Source organism: Podarcis gaigeae (assembly GCF_964106915.1).
Source record: "Podarcis gaigeae genome assembly, chromosome: 4".
NCBI classification, from domain to species: domain Eukaryota; kingdom Metazoa; phylum Chordata; class Lepidosauria; order Squamata; family Lacertidae; genus Podarcis; species Podarcis gaigeae.
In genome coordinates this window covers 33316676-33326364 of record NC_139677.1, presented here as the reverse complement: position 1 = coordinate 33326364, position 9689 = coordinate 33316676, and the positions used below count along the sequence as shown (strand labels likewise).

The window sequence follows — 9689 nt, the reverse complement described above, 5'->3', positions numbered from 1 at the left end:
TGGTCTAAACCACTGAGCCTCTTGGGTTTACCAATCAGAAGGTCAGTGGTTTGAATCCTCATGACAGGGATGAGCTCCCATCGCTCCATCCCAGCTCCTGCCCACCTAGCAGTTCAAAAACACACTAGTGCAAGTAGATAAATAGGTACCACTGAGGTGGAAAGGTAAACGGCATTTCCTTGTGCTCTGGCACTCGTCATGGTGTTCAGTTGTGCCAGAAGCAATTTAGTGATGCTGGCCACATGACCTGGAAAGCTGTCTGTGGACAAATGCTGGCTCCCTCAGCCTGAATCAAGACAAATGCCACACCCCTTGGTCGCCGTTGACTGAACTTAACTGTCCAGGGGTCATTTACCTTTACCTTTACCTTATCATAGTAGTCAACCAGATGTATGTGAAACCCAAAAGCACGACCTGAGCACAACAGCACACTCCCCAGTGGTAATGGGACATGGGGCAAGATGCTACATTGTGGTGTTTTTAAAAAAGTCTCATAAAAGTGGATTTGCATACAATTTTAGGCTGATTTCAGTAAATGTTAAGCATGTGTTTGAATATCCCATTAAAATGAGGCTTACACATTAGACATGACCAATAATTTGTCCAAAACCAGGGGAATGTTGACATTTTGCCAACAGTTCTTAACCTGGCAATTCATATATGCAGATATTCTTCCATGGCCTCTATTGGTATTTTAAAATATTGATTAGCTAGAAAAATAACAACTTTTTTAAAAACTGGAACTCAGAATAGTTATAAAATCTGGAATTAATCAGACTAGTTTCAATTGTCTGAAAGTGAGGACCACTAAAACTCAGATTTAAGAGCAGTTTTAAAGATACAAGGAGGAGTGAATAATGAGCATTATTTTTATAAGTGCAAATAGAGTAGTTACTTGCTTGCTAGGGCTTTGAAAATGTGTTCATAAAAACAATTAAAACTATTCAGCAGTATGTCATCATAGTAATGATATATTTATGACCATCAGAATACTCTCTTGACAGTTTCCATTGCTTTCTAATATTCCATATCAAATGCTATCTGAAAATACAGCCAATCTATATTAAAACCTGAGACTTAAATGGATTTTTGTGACAGTTTCATAATGCAGAGGGGGCTTTATAAAATCAAGTCAAATACCTTGCACAGTCTCTGTCAAATGTTATGAGTGGTCTGGAAAATAAAAATTGAATTCCATTTTGTTATTCAATATATTTGCCATTATTCTCTTTCTCAGATATATATATGTATAATATCACCAATTATGTTGATGGAAGCATGTTTTCCTGGTGTGCATATTTTTCCCTAGCTGAACGGAGTTATGTTTGGAAAAAGATGTTGTGTATCCACAATCGTCCAACCTAATTCAGCAACTAAGTTGTCTATGTACAACCTAGTGCTATAAACTCCTGATGAGTTTTCTGGGAGAAAAAGCAGAAGACTAGATTCAGTCCCATTGCTTCAGAATCTCCATCAAAAAGCTGATCAGCAATTTCCACCAGATTTTTCTGGGCCGCACTCATACAACCTTGGTTTCCAGGCATGATTTTTCAGACAGAGCCCAGTTTGTATATGTATATAAGAGTCTGGGAAATGTGTTGACACTTCCATATTATCCTGATTCAAAACAAGCAAAAAAAGGCCTCATCCTAAGATTTCCTGCACAAACCAATTACGGTAACAAATGTTTTGGAAATATATTGATGATTAGCAACAAATCTATCAGAGCAGATAGGTATCAGCATAAATATTTAGGATAAGGCTGCTCAGCACAGTACCTGAAAAGTCACCTGAATATAGTTAAATAATACACATTATTCACTTCAGATACACACAGAGTTCATGCAGATTGCTACGGTCTCCACCATGGAGAGAGAAGCTCTTTGGCAAACGTACCTTTCTGCAGAGTAGCTTCATCTATTGATATGCACTGGAGCATTCGCATCTGGAAGAGATCACTAGCTCAAGTTGACAATGATTTATCTAAAATAATGTTTAATAATGGATAAGTAAGGTTTTATATTGTTGTGAGCTCCCTGCTTCCCTGAGTGATAAGAAACACTGCCTGGGTGGTTCCTTTGGAAGAGAAAGTGCTGTGGGGACTTTGGGCATTTTTGTAATGTTTGCTTTATTTTGCAAGTATACAAGGAGAACATAAAGGGAAACAAGCAGCAGATACTTCTACCAGGCAGTATATCCACATCATAGGAAAGCAAAGAATCTTAAACCTTGGCTGTGTACACACCATGCATTTAAATCACACACCCCTCCCTTGAAAAAAGAATTTATGCCTCACAGAGGCTGCAATTCCCAGACCCTTAACCAACTAGAATTCCAAGGATTCTTGGTGGAGAGCAGGAGAGATGTGCTTTAAATGCGTGGTATGTATGAAGCCAGTATTGCCTACTCTGGCTGGCAGCAGCTCTCAAGGAGTCTCAAGCAGAGGAATCTTTCTGTCCCCTTCTGCTTCAGGCGTGTTAACTGAAGATGCTACAGATCAAACCTAGGATAAAGGTGCCTGCATAGCGACGGAGAGGTGGGTGATCAGTAATGGGACCACACCATGAGAGGTGGTTTAACCTTCCCTCCTCAGCGCATGCCTGATGAAAAAGCCCAACACTCCTTCTGCCCCAGCCACTAATTACCTCAGGGGAAGTATCAACTGGCAGTGCAATATCAAATAGCAGCACCGGTGTGATTTGTTGTCACAATCGGGGAAGATTAATTACCTTCCTTATGTGGGATGGCCCTGCTCTTGCAATTTTTTTTTTTTTTTTTAAAGCAGAGATGTGAAACGCATTAATGCATTCCCTGTAATCTCTAGCTTGCTTGTCATCAGTTCCCTCCCTCCTTCCCTCTCTCCCTCCCTCTCTCTCTCTGTTCAAAAATCTGCCTCAACACTTGTTTCTTCCCACATACACATGTCACTTCCCTTACAGGTGAGATGTGGCACTACCTCACCACCCCAATTCTTACAGCTTTTCCATTCCAGAAATTCAAGAGAGATTTCTTTGTATGTTATGTCCCAGCCACCAGTTCCCGTTGAAGAAACTATTAACCACCCATCCTAGGCAGTAAACAAGGAATCTCCCTAACAAAGGAAGATTGGCCACTTACAATATTATTTTTAAAATACTGATTAGCTAGGGAAATAGTGTTTCCCCTAACAGACTTTTTAAGCTACTGTGACCACACACACAAAAAACCACCCACATTTTGCACTGACACCTGTAGAAATCAAGTGTGCATCATCTTCCAATGCAGTGTGAAAGTCGAGGAGAAATTCATCAGTAGAACGGCCGTGCTAACTCTATCAAACACAATATAATCCAGTCTTAAAATCTGAGGTTTGTGGTTTTTTTCTTTCCATTCCGGGAATATTAAGGGTTGCAATTTCGAAGCTGGTGTTCCTGCACGAAAAATTGATTAGTTCAATTTCAAGGTGTCAAACTGGTGAACAGTTCAGTACACAGTAAAATTCAATTTTGGTGATTAACACTCACAATGACTATTTTTGTTATAACAGCCAAATTCTTATTTCCAAACCTGGTGTTCATTGTTCTGGTACACTTGCTCCCCCTGCAATCATCAGCTAGTTACTAGTTGGGAGAGATATTTGTAGAGGAGAGCTGAGTGCTGGCAATCTACTGTGCAAATGTTGTTCGCACTGCATCCATCACGACTGGTGGAAAAAAGAGACAGCAGGAAATGAGAAGGAAATAGTTATTATGTCAACATAAATAAAAAAAGAAGAAACACCAATCAATTCTATATTGTCTTGTAAAAAATGGGGGTGGGGGAACTGATTGAAAACGTTCTCCTTGTAATAGCTTGTATATCCTGGATCTCTTATTGGAGGAAGCCACTAAAAACCACAGGGAAGAGAGCTTGTATCAGTACCAGAAATAATTAACTGAGAAGTTAATTAACAGTTTCATTGCCCGCCCACCTTTTGTGCCCATCGAGCCTTAGTTGTGCATAGGTCTGCATGACTAGTTCGGACATACAGTGGTACCTTGGTTTACAAACTTACTCAGTTCAGAAAGTCCATTCTTAAACCAAAGTGTTCTTAAACCAAGACGTGTTTTCCCCTAGCAGCGGGAGACTCAATTTACAAATGGAACACACTCAACAGGAAGCGAAACATGTTCTTATTCCAAGGCAAAGTTCACAAACCAAAACACCTACTTCCGGGTTTGCAGCGTTCTTAATTCAAGTTGTTCATAAACTAAGCTGTTCTTAAACCAAGGTACCACTGTAATGTGAATGGGGATGTGCATCCATTCTGATGTGCAGCCAAACACACATTCCTCCAAAGTGGGGATAGAAGTCATCTGTATTCAGCGGCACATCTGGATATGGGCATTGTTCATCTGCACTGCTTTGGGATGAGGAGCTGGGTGTGCATCCACATCACCATCCCCATTCTGCCCCAACACTTCAATGCTACCCGTGTCTGCTCAGAAGTATGCCCCATGGGGGACTTACTCCCAGGTATGTATATGTAGGGCTGCAGCCTAAGAATGACAGAACTGGGGCCAGGAGTGTGGACCTAGTTGCCCTGGCAAGGGAGGGCTGTTCACTCCTCTTGCCTTTCACATCTGAACGCTTTTGCAAAGTGGGGCAAAATATTTGTCCAAAAGAAGGTGGCGGCACATTTTGTATGCCTCTCCCACTTTAGCTCAACATTAGTTTGGAATTTAGCTTTGATTATTATCTATGCAGTAAACAGCTAATTTATATTTATGCCTCCTCTCCTCAAGTTCGTGGGCTCAAATTCCATACTTTGCGTTCTAATGCATCTACTTTGTATATACAAGAGGACCTTTTAAACAGGTTTTTAAACAGGCTAACTTTGAGTTCTTATAACTGTGTGCATTGCATTCACCCGCAATAATGTAATTTTCACCCCAATGTCTACTTGGGATGATAGACTGCCAGATTTGCATTGTTTTCTTGCTTTGATGCCTTGTCATGCTGAGTTTTGACATTATTGTATTTAAGAACTAGCTTTGTATAGCATATGGGAGAGGTATTTATTTTCAGTATGCACACACATACACACAAATTTAACGTTTTGAAGTTAAGCTTTCTGAATTTTATTTTTGGTAAATAGATCTGGTCAATCTAACCTGTAAAAGGTGTTAGAAAAGAAACCTGCATCAGATTGGGATGAATTCCAGTTTATTAATTTGGGCTCACCTCTGAAGTCTAACCAAAGAGAAGCGGGTGGCGCTATAGTCTAAGCCACTGAGCCTCCTGGGCTTGCCGATCAGAAGGTTGGCAGTCTGAATCCCCACAACAGGGTGAGCTCCTGTTGCTCGGTCCCAGCTCCTGCCAACCTAGCAGTTTGAAAGCACCCCAAAAAGTGCAAGTAGATAAATAGGTACTGCTCCAGCGGGAAGGTAAACGGCATTTCTGTGCACTGCTCTGGTTTCGGTGTTTTGTTGCGCCAGAGGTGGCTTAGTCATGCTGGCCACGACCTGGAAAAACTGTCTGCGGACAAATGGCCTGTAAAGCGAGATAAGCGCCGTAACCCCAGAGTTGTCTGCAACTGGACTTAACTGCCAGGGGTACTTTAACTTTTTACCTGAAGTCTAACCATATTTACTCAGAATTGAATTCAGTGGAGCTCAATGTCAGGTGAGTTGGGCTAGGATTCCTGCCTGAAATATGCAAGATAGCTGTACCTTTACCACTTATCTGAAAAGCAGGATAAGGAAGTATTTGAAAAGCAATCCTTATGTTTGCTAGATGCTTAGATATGCCCTGCAGCAAGTATTTCTCCCTGATTCCTTCCTGTGGGGCTTATGTGGGAGCAATGGTTAGCAGAGCACCAAAGGTAGATTTAGGGGAGAACGACTGGCTCGGTTGCATTGGCCCTGGAGCCTTGGGGGTGCCGCAACTATGAAGCAGACTGGAAGGTGAGAGGCGGCGGGTGCCAAATGTTGCAGTTGGCATGTTGCACAAAGCGCCATTGCAATTTAAGACCCCAAAATCCATCACTGAGAGCACTCCTGGTGACAGCTGAGGTGGAAGGCTGATGAAACTAGTTCTCAAAACTCGTGTGTACAACTATATCTTTCCCATTAGTAACAGCTACTGGACAATTTCACTGTATGGCAATTAACTTTCTTACCTCATTAAGGACCAGTCAGTGGAAGACACACTAAAACATGTTGTCACTTGATCACCAGACTATCAGGTGTTCAACAAGGGGAGAGGGAAAGATGCTCTGGGTTAATTTGTGATGCATGAGTTGTTAACTCATAATGAACCCCACTAGATTCCATCTTGTTATTGCAATCAAGTGGTTAAGACACTTCACTTGACTGCCTCGTTGCTGAAAGCTAAAAATGTGTGAGTCTGAAATCAGACAGCCAGCACTAGTCCACTTAGTTATAAGGGGCCTGATCTAATATGTCAGTCAGATCATTTCCTCACGAAGCTGGAAAAACAGTTCATGACAGACTGTCTTTGTTGTGGTGACTACCTGGCTCATACTTCTACTGTATTTTTCTGGCTTCGTAATAACATAAAGCTCTTTGTCCCCTCAAGGCTTCCTTTCTGTGAAATATGCCTTTTTCTAAGGAAATTACATTTGTGGAATCCAAGATGCACCAGGAGTGTAGCAGACTTTTCTTCCCATGAGAGTAATGCGTAAATAAATCATGTGACTTGGATCCAGAAAAATAGAAACAGCAGATGCAAATTGTCTTGCGTCATTCAGAAGTACATGAACTGTGCTACTGTTTAAGAAGCTGTTTCAGTTCTTATTAGTTTGCTTCTCTGCTTAGTGTTGATTTCTGTAGAAATATGCCCCCACAATAGTTTATGAACCTGGGTGTTTTCTTCTTTCCTTTAAGGAATTTGTATTTTGTAGCACTGCGCTGAATATTTCTTTCCTTGGCCGTTCTCCATCCATTTATGAGAAAAGAAATAGCATCCAAAAATTGTGAAATGGAAAAGAAAAATTTGGTGAAATAGGTTGGGTGCAGCTTTTTTTGTTATGCTTCCCTTTCAAGGTGGCCAATGGGTGCTCCATTCATTTTACACACCATCTCTCTGTGGTCTGCACTCTGCAGACTTCCTGTTGGCCTGTGTTTCTTGAAAACCTGGAAATGAGTGAATCTGCCAGTTTTGGCTTCTCCAAGTTTCTTATTTTTCTAGTCTTCAGTTCTCCACATTTCCACGAGATTTTATTTGAAGTTCTCATTAAAATTCATCTTAATATACACATTTGAATTCAATTTTGCCTAATATAACACACTGCCATAAAGCAATGTTTCCTAATATAATGCATTTCTGTATTTTATTTCTGCTAATACATGCATTTATACACACACTTTGCCCTATTATATGTAGTTTTGTATACATTAATTGGTTAGAGAACATTACTGCAACAGTTGGAAACATGCAAATTCCAAAGGATGGCTGTTTGCATATTATTTTGGAAAGTGCCTAAGTAAGTTCACCTTTAAATGATGAAATCAGATTTCTCCCCCAATACCATTCAGAAAACCCCATGGCATCCTCAGCTGTTTTTTCCTACAAGCCTAGGAAAGTGGAAAGGTTGTCTGCTATACCCGATAGCTCTTTGAGGGTTGACCTCAGGACTCTTGATACCTCAAGGACCACCTTTTCCCACATGAATCAACTCAGAGCTTCTAGGCATACTAGCGCTAGAGTTTTCTTTGCTCATTAATATACAGGGTGAGTCTTTTAAAATAGGCCCCATGGAACATGCGTACTCTGTATCCACGGGGCCTCTTTTAAAGGACTCACCCTGTACATGGACCTGTTGAGATAGATATAGGTATGGGCAAGCCTCAGTGTAGTTAAAGAGAGGTCACCAACTTGGTGCCCTCCAGATGTTGATGGACTACAGCTACCAACATCCTTTGCCATTTGCTGTGCTGGCTAGGGCTGATGGGAACTGGAGTTAAACGGTATCTGGAGAGCAACAGGAAATCAAGCCTAGATCAGTGTTTCCCAAACTTAGTTCTCCAGTTATTTTTGGACTACAACTCCCATCATCCCTGACCACTGGTCCTGCTACCTAGGGATGATGGGCGTTGTAGTCTCCCTGCTTTCAGAGACCCAAGTTTGAGAAACACTGACCTAGATGATTTCCAAGTCCTTTCCCATGTGGCGAACTTTTAATTTTCTTTGTTTAGTATACTCAGTGCTTTTTTCCTTCAAAAACATTTCTACTCATATTGAAATACTGCCCCTCAATGAGGCCAAACTTAGATTCATAAAATGTTTAGGGGTATGTGTACCCCTGCATCCCCCCCCCCCGAAAAAAACACTGAGTATAATGATATCATTTTTACATTTGTCTGGCTAAAAAAAAAAAAGTATTCATTCTTCATCGAGCTTTGAGCCTCATGGCTCTCACAGTAGTACATATTGACAGAGATTTTAATCTTAACAACTTTTCTATTACAACAACCACAGGATCAAAATTATAACAAGTTTATCTGAAATCCTCCATGACATCAGAAAGCTACTGCAAGCAAGAACATGATAAACTATTCTGTTCTTTTGTTAGCAAAACACAAATATTTATATTGAGCCAGTCACTAATACTGAGAGCACTTGCTATGACTAATTTACATAATGTTTCATGCATGAAAGCTGCTCCTTTAGCTGCAGTGCAATGAGATAACAATCTCTCATTTTATGTATTTTTTATTTTTTATTTTTGCATATTCTCCAAGAGAATCTTGGGGCAGCATAAGAGCCTTTTAGGACAGGTGAGAACCAAAAGAGGGACCATTTAAGTGCTAACTGATGTGACTAATCTTACATTCCATTCCATTACGGGACGTGGGTGGTGCTGTGGTCTAAACCACAGAGCCTAGGGCTTGCTGATTGCAAGATTGGCAGTTCAAATCCCTGCAACGGGGTGAGCTCCCGTTGCTCAGTCCCATTGCTCGGTCCTAGCTCCTGCCAATCTAGCAGTTTGAAAGCACGTCAAAGTGCAAGTAGATACCTTCCCGGTCTGGCGGGAAGGTAAATGGCGTTTCCATGTGCTGCTCTTGTTTTGCCAGAAGCAGCTTAGTCATGCTGGCCACATGACCCGGAAAAACTGTCTGCGGACAAATGTCAGCTCCCTCAGCCAGCAAAGCGAGATGAGCGCCGCAACCCCAAAGTCGTTCGTGCCTGGACTTAACTGTCAGGGGTCCATTACCTTTACTTTTAATCTTATCTTACAGAGCCTGGGGTACTGATCCACATTTTAAGGTTAGTTAACACCCACACTATGTAGTTAAAGCACATCTAAAATACAACTAAATCACACTGTCCCAGAGCTACAATTCCCAGCACCCTCAGCAAACTACAGTTTCTAGGATACTTTGAGAGAAAGCCATGTGCTTTAAATGTGTATTAAATGTGCTTTAAATGCAGGGCTTTTTTAGGAGAAACTCACAGGAACTCTGTTCTGACACCTCTCAGTTGAGATCCGGCTCCTCTCAGGTGGCTGCCATTGCCATTTTAAGAGAATGAGGGAGGTGTTCATGGTGACTTCTGGCACCTCTTTTTCTAGAAAAACAGCACTGTTTAAATGAATGGTGTGAATATGACCTGTCAGCCATTAGCTGTCTACTTGGATATAGTTAGTGCTGCTATATTTGTGGAGAGAAAAACATGGTCATAGGACACCACAATATATAGATTGCCAT

At 41.2% G+C, this 9689-nt stretch overlaps 1 long non-coding RNA gene across 3 annotated transcripts in view; it reads right to left on the bottom strand.

Annotated features, from left to right (window-relative positions):
- Positions 1-362: 362 nt before the first annotated feature.
- The window catches only part of LOC310843136, a 33210-nt gene continuing 23883 nt past the window's right edge, over positions 363-9689 (bottom strand). For 2 of the 3 annotated variants that reach the window (XR_014563520.1, XR_014563521.1), the window contains one exon: positions 2362-3682. This is a non-coding gene — a long non-coding RNA (uncharacterized lncRNA). Of the gene's footprint in view, positions 1984-2361; positions 3683-9689 lie in introns of those variants that run through there. The other variant, XR_014563519.1, reaches the window with a different exon arrangement.